Source organism: Rhinolophus sinicus, chromosome 8, assembly GCF_057876585.1.
Source record: "Rhinolophus sinicus isolate RSI-liver-muscle chromosome 8, RSI-T2T, whole genome shotgun sequence".
Classification (NCBI taxonomy): Eukaryota; Metazoa; Chordata; class Mammalia; order Chiroptera; family Rhinolophidae; genus Rhinolophus; species Rhinolophus sinicus.
In genome coordinates, this window is record NC_142508.1 from 38,798,266 (window position 1) to 38,805,424 (window position 7,159).

Here is a 7,159-nt window from a genome sequence, read left to right on the forward strand (position 1 = left end):
AGGAGCCATAAATCACTCTCCGAGATGCAAAATGACTCTCTTGGTAAATACATTCTGTTTACTGACCAAGAGTGCAAAGTCTCCACCTGAGGACATCCATTCCCCCCCGCTCCGACGAACTAATCATAAAGTCAACTTTGGATGTAGAAAAGTGATCAAGGTTAGTTTTCACTCAGCTGACGGAAATTCCCACAGGACTTGATCTAATCTGACCTCAGAGCAGCTCCTCAAAGACCACGCTCACTCTCCACCTGGGCCTGTTGTGCCTCCTGCTTATAGTGTATTTTAATTCCTTCGCATTCCCAAAAGTGCAAGCATAATGCAGTGCTCTGAGTTGTATTGTAACCTAACCATTGCAGGTATCACCTCAGGATTGCAAATATGTGGTTTGTGGTGGACTCTATTTTAAAATTTCTGGCTACAATACAAAGATGGAAATTGTGCCAAAAATTTATTGTTAAATATTTCCTACATTAAAAAGTGATGCAAATTAAAAACATAATAAAATATTATATATTCATATACAGCACAGCTTAATTAAGAAAATATTGCTAATAACTTGTAACCACTTTTAAAGATGTGTATTTGTAAAATCAACATACAACTGTATCACAAGGGGAAGCATAATTGGATCCAAATGGTGGGAAGGTTTCAAGGTTCCAGTTGAGGTGGTAGAAATGACACTAGTGGACTGATTAATACAGTATGTATCAGTATGTATATATATATATATTTTGAATGGTACTCCCACCTTTTCTAGGATTCTTTTTTTTCTTTTTTCTTTTTCTTTTCCTTTTTTTTATTATTATTTTTTGACTTTATTGGGGAACACTATGTACTTCCAGGCCTTTTTTTCCAAGTCAAGTTGTTGTCCTTTCAATCTCAGTTGTGCAGGATGCTGTTCAGCTTCAAGTTGTTGTCCTTTCAGTCTTAGTTGTGGAGGGCGCAGCTCGGCTCCAGGTCCAGTTGCCATTGCTAGTTGCAGGGGGCGCAGCCCACCATCCCTTGCGGGACTCGAGGAGTTGAGCCGGCAACCTCAACAGTGGGTTGAGAGCCCACTGGCCCATGTGGGAATCCAACCGGCAGCCTTCGTAGTTAGGAGCATGGAGCTCTAACCGCCTGAGCCACCGGGCCGGCCCCAGTATGTATATTTTAATCTCTAGTGCAATCACTAAAACTCTACAAGGAGACATTGTATAAAACACAATACATAAATTAGATTCCTAAAAAAAGTTGAAATAACAAAAAGGAAACCAGGAAAGTGTTAAGAGGAATGAAGAACTGGTGGAACAAACCAAAAACAAATAATAAAATGGCTGACCTAGGACAAATCCTAACATCAGTACTCACCATAAATGTAAATACCCGTCGTTGAAACATAGAGGTTAAAAGAAAAAGGTCGTCAGAATGAGTTAGAACAAACCAATACAAAAAGACATAACTGACTCAACTACACATGTCTACTAGAAACTCACTTCAAATATCGTAAGTAGCATAACACATTATACACAAAAGGATGGAATAGATATGCATTGTGAACACCAATCAAAAGACAGAATGGATAGCCTATATGCAAGAAGCCAGTCACAAAAAGACAAATATTCTCGTATTCCATTTATTTGGGTAGTTAGAGTAATCCAATTCAAAGAAACATAATGTAGAACGGTTGTTTCTGGGGTCTGAGTGGGGAGTATTGTTAAATGGGGCAGTTTCAGTTTTGCAAGATGAAAAAGTTCCGGAGGCTGATGGTGGTGATGGTCACGCAAAATGTGAATGTACTCTTGCCACTGAACTGTGCCCTCACAAATGGCTAAGATGGTAAATGTAATGTTCTGTATATTTTAACACAACTTGAAAATAAATAAGCAATTAAAAAAGACAACTGGAAGAGCTATAAAATGGCAGGGTGAAATGGTAGCATCCAAATATGTCAGGTCCCATTGAATTTTGTGATCTATGAAGTCAGGAAGGCCTCTCTCAGAGTTAGCTAGATTCTTCTCCTTTTCCTCCTGCTGGTTCTATGAAGTCCACGTATCCACAATTTGCGTGTTCCGTGGAGCCGGTCAATGAATATACTAGCCTTCCTCATACCAGCCTATGTATACCAGTGGCAAAAGGTTGTCTGCGTATGTTTGCATTTTCTTCCATTCCTGTACGCTATTCAATCAAATGTACTTCTATGATTCTGGTAATTCCAGTATAGACAAAATGATAAAGGCACCGCTTCTGAAAAAACACCACCATGAATGGTTGTGACTATCCCAGGGAGGAGTTTGTATACCTTCTGGGATTAAGTTGTGAGAATCTGAGACTTCATATAGAATGCTGAGCAGAACTGCTTTCCACAAGAACCAGAAGAATTTGCCTCCCAGGTCCTGTCAATCATTAACAGACCTGGCTTTCCTTCCTGCACCCTGGGTTTCCAAGAAATGTATCAATGGATGAAATGCTGATTTTCAGCCTGGCTAAGAAAACATTTAGTAGAAATATTACTACTCTCTTCAGATATAATCAGGGAAAAAGTATTAGACATGATCTATATAAATGGAGATAATTATTTTCAATAGTCAGACTCTTCAGAGATGCAGATTAATAACTAATGTCTTGGTGTAGAATTAACCACTGGTCATTCACAGAATGTAAAAGCATATATGAGACTCTACAGGAGTAAGAAAAGTTTTATTGAAAGTCAAAGAGAGAGAGTTCTGGCAAAGGGAAGTTTTGCCAGGGTAGTCTGAGAGAGAGCAGTGCCCGGTTTTTGTTTAGCGGGAGTTTTACATTTTTCAAAGCAGCATGTAAGGTGCTTGCCAGCTTGCAGGTGCAATGGTAGCCAGGGGACTTAGAGCCAAGCGGTTAATTTATTAGCTTGGTTAATTTTTAAGCTCGTTCCTGCCAGCTCCCTAGTTCACTCCTATTAACTGGTTGCCTGACCCATCCTTCCAGCTCACAAACCCGCTCTTGTTAACTCTTCACTTTTCTCATCATTTCCCCATCTCTGATCAGCAATGAAAAATCTTTGGAAATGGGGATGAGGGTCCATCTTTTGCAAGTGCTCGAGAGCTGGGTGGGGGCGTAGAGCTGTCTCTGCCTAAGAGTTAGCTGGTTGGGGATGGCAAAGTGACTGGGCCTTGGAAAATTTGGGCAGTGTCATCTAGGAAGTGGACTGAGCTGGGGGCTGCAGGCTGGGGCTTCGAGCTGTGGGCTATGGGGCTGGTGGTAGTTTCAGGGTTACTTTTGGGGGTGGACTGGACATTTTGCAAGAGCATGATCTGGTTGCGGAGGAGGAGTTGGTGCTTCAATGCCTGCAGGCAAGATGAAATAAACTTTGTTAGTAGATTAAGGATGCAGGGGCCAAAAATTAGTATTAGGAGAAAAGAAACAAGAGGGCTTGCGAGAGGCAGAAGCCAGGAAGCCCACGACCAAGTGCCAGCCCAGGCCGTCCATCCCTGGGCCGCCTTTTTCCTAAGTCTGGAGACTTGATCTCCTAAGTAAGTTACTTGCTGTTGGAAATCTGAGCTTTGGGGGCCCATTCTGCTAAAAAAATTTAAAGTTATTATTGTATACTGATCTGAACTTTCCTTGTCTGGGCTACAAATAAGGAAATAATCAACATATTGGAGGATAGTAGCCTCAGAGAGGGAAAGGTCCCTCAAATCTCCATGTAGATAGAGCCTGGCCAAAAAGGAAAGGATGGACTCGAAAGCCCTGTAGTAGGAAAGTCCAAGAATATTAGCTGCGAATATGAGTGTGTGGTGCGTCCGGGTGAAAAGAAATAAAAATTGGGATTGAGGGTCTAGCGGAATACAAAAGAAGGCATCCTGTAAGTTCAGAGCAGTGAACCACCCACTCCCCAGAGGGATTAGTCTTGATAGGGTATAAGGGTTAGGGACTAAAGGATGAGTTGGAATTACTGCCTCATTAATAATCCTTAAGTCTGGAACTAACCGGTATTGTCCAGATGGCTTCTTGGCCGGTAAAATTGGTGTATTCCAGGGAGAATTGCAGGGAATTAAAAGCCCGTGCCTGAGGAACTTGTGGTAGGGTCCTTCCTAACCTGTACTGGAGTTACATGAGACACTCTGCCAAGAGTTTCCTAACCCAGACCTGTTTTCTGATCCAGGGAGGAATTGTAGACAGGTTGGGGTCAAATGCTTGAGAAGGGAAGATAGGCTGCAGAGCAGCTATTAGAATAGGGTTAGGAGAGATTTGGAGGGAAGCTTATAGCTTCTGCAAAATATCTCGCCCTAAAAGGGGTATAGGGTACTGAGGCATAATTTGAAAGCAGGGGAGCCAAAGCATCAAGGTTTACCTTGTTGGCAGGGTCCACCTGTAGGTGGTGGGATTGCCTTGAATACCTGTTAGAACTAGGCTGGAGGGAAGTGCAGGGCCAGGGTGATGAATTAGAGCAGAGAATGTGGCTCCTGTATCAAGAAGAAAGGTAACATTCTTACCTGCCACACTAAGCAGGACCCTGGGCTCGGCCTCCGTGATGTTGAGGAGAGGAGCCTGGACAAATCTTGGGGCCGGTACATCCAGGTGGCAGTCGTCTGGCTGGTAGTCAACGATGACCATACTGGCAGCTGGTTGGGGGAGCTGTTCTTTTGGCGTTTTAGGAGTCGGGATGGCCTCCCTCCTCCAGGGGAGAGGGGACAGTCCTTCTAGTGTCCTTACTGTTTGAAAAGGGGACATGTGCCAGGAGATGCCCTCTTGGCCAAGTGAGGACAAGCCTCACTCTAATATCCTTCCTGATGACAGTTGCAGCAGGTGTTTGTGCCGGTCTTCATGGCCTCCCTCCTCGTGGGCCTGTGCCGGGTAAGGCTGAGCGCAGGGTGCTGGCAACCGTTAATTGAGCCCTTCCATGATCCTTTTCCTTATCCCTCCGTACCCTAGACTCCCTCTCTGCCTCACCCCGGTTGTTAAAGACCTTGAAGGCTGCATCTAGGAGGACTGGGAGTGGAGCCTGGGACCAGCTCGTTTTCAAAGCTTCCTTCTGGTATCCGAAGCTGATTGCCCAATAAAATGCACGGCAAGGAGAGTGCTGGCCTCCGGGATAGATGGATCTAGGTTAGCATACTTTTGGAGGGCACCAGCCAGGCAGGATTGAAAGAGGGCCAGGTTTTCATCTGGCCCTTGAGTAATTTCCCTCAGCTTGTCATAGTTCACTGGTTTAATGACGCCCTTCTCATGCCCTCCATAAGGCAGGTGACCATATGAGCTCATCTATTCCGGGCCTGTTGGCCAACTTGATAATTCCAATCAGGATTATGATTGGGAAGAGCCTCGGCCCCAACCCTGTGTTGTCCCGGATTCCGAGCTGCCAGCTTGTCTGCGCATCTTTGGGCAACAGCCCGGATACCGTTCTTTTCTCCTAAGGAGCAGCAGGTGGTTAAAGTGATGTGACTGTCCTGCCAAGTAAGATCAAAGGCCATGGTTAAGCCCTAGAATTCTTTCATGAACTTTGAAGGGTCTTCAGAATAGGTTTCTAATTTTATCTCGATCTGAGCTAGATCTTCCATAGGGAAAGGGACATGAACCCTAACTGTCCCGGCCTCTCGGTTTGTAACCTCCGGGAGAGGCATCACCGAGTCTGCCTTAAAATGAGCTCCGCGGCACTAGGTGTGGTGCTCCCAGGACTGGGAGCTGGGGGAGAATAAGGAGGGGAGCTGAAGGAGAGGTGAAAGGGGTGGAGGGGTTTGAGGAAGAAGTAGGAGGCGTAGGAGGTGGGTTTTGAGGAGGTCTAGGAGGGACCTGAGATCTTTTAATTGTCCCTAATAGGACAGCTTCAAAGGGGCTGGAACAAAAGGGTGGAGGTTTGGTTTGAGAGATTAGCCACTTTTTAAAAGCGCTCCCTTTTTCTCTCTCCAGTTACCTCTGCCTCAGGCTGTGGGAGCAGCAGCTTCAGTTATATTTCAGGTTATCTGTAAGATCTTGGAACTTACTGAGAGTTGGAAAAAGCTTCATTTGAGAGGAGAGAGGTTGAATTTAGTTCGATTCTTTTTTTTTCCCCCACTAGTTGGATTCGTAAGAAGACAGCTGAGAGGAGAGTGAGGGGCGGGGGAGGTCGGTAGAGGAGGAGCCACCCATGGTGCTAGCGATGGTGGACTTGTGATCCCCGGAATAGGAGATCGAGGGGGGAGGGTCCCCCAAAGATCCTCTGAACAAGTCTCTGACCCAGGAGTTACGGAATTAGCGTGCTCGTTACCACGTACTCGGGGGAAAGAGAGGAAAGAAATGGCCATTAGTTGTGAGGGCGTCCCCACCACACCTAAGATCGAGGGTCATGGACCCGGCCCCGGGGAATTCCCGGTGCCCCATGGACGTTTCAAGGTGAATCACGTACCGATCAAAGGCCTGTTGACCCATGCAGACAGTGACCGAGGTCCAGAGAAGCAAAAGAAAATGGGGAGCAAGTCATCAAAAAGAACTACAGGGAGTGGCCAGCGGGGAGGGAGACTGTGTCTCTGACTTGTGTGCCTGTCCAATGGGCGGGTCTTTGACTTGCTCCTGGCGGGACCTAGTCCTAGAGTCCCGGAGCGCTACCAGGTCACCCTGTCACGGGAGACTTCCTTAAAGTGGTGGACGCCCTGGAGGCATTTATGTGCCACCCTGTGCTGCCAAGGTGACTCGTCTGTCCCCCAAGAACTAGAAAGCAGCCTCATACCGTGTGCAGCAACAGGATTCCCCCACCAACAGAGACGTCGGACTTTCCTTTCCACTATAGTGTAGCCCCGGCCTGGAAATGTCAATTTCCAACCCTCAAGGGAGGGGATCTGGGAGAGGCTTTAGAGATTTGCTGGGGGAAACGCCCGGCAGGGAAAAGAAGGAGGTAGAATTAAACTCCCAGGAAGGAGGAGGTAGAATCGAACTCGTGGAGATGGGGAGGTGGAGTCAAACTCCCGGTTTTCAGCACCAAAATACATTGGCGTGGAATTAACCCCTGGTCGTTCGCAAAATGTAAAAGAACTTATGAGACTCTACAAGAATAAGAAAAGATTTATTCAAAGTGAAAAAGAGAGAGAATACTAGCAAAGGGAAGTTTTGCCAGGGCCGTCTGAGGGAGAGCTGCAGCCAGTGTCTTTTTAGCTCTAGTTTTTATATTTTTCTAAGTAGGATGTAGGGTGCTTGTCAACTTGCAGGTGCAGTGCTACCCAGGGGATTT

At 45.9% G+C, this 7,159-nt stretch overlaps 1 long non-coding RNA gene across 2 annotated transcripts; it reads right to left on the reverse strand.

Moving 5' to 3' along the window:
- Positions 1 to 1,068: 1,068 nt before the first annotated feature.
- Positions 1,069 to 6,476, reverse strand: LOC141567724 (uncharacterized). Of its 2 annotated transcripts, none has more exons than XR_012490561.2 (3): positions 6,341 to 6,476; positions 4,452 to 5,405; positions 1,069 to 2,226 (listed from the first exon to the last, which is right to left on the reverse strand). It is a non-coding gene; the product is annotated as an uncharacterized LOC141567724 (long non-coding RNA). The 2 variants fall into 2 exon arrangements; XR_016021988.1 differs by having other exon boundaries at positions 1,069 to 3,302.
- Between the last annotated feature and the right edge of the window lie 683 nt (positions 6,477 to 7,159).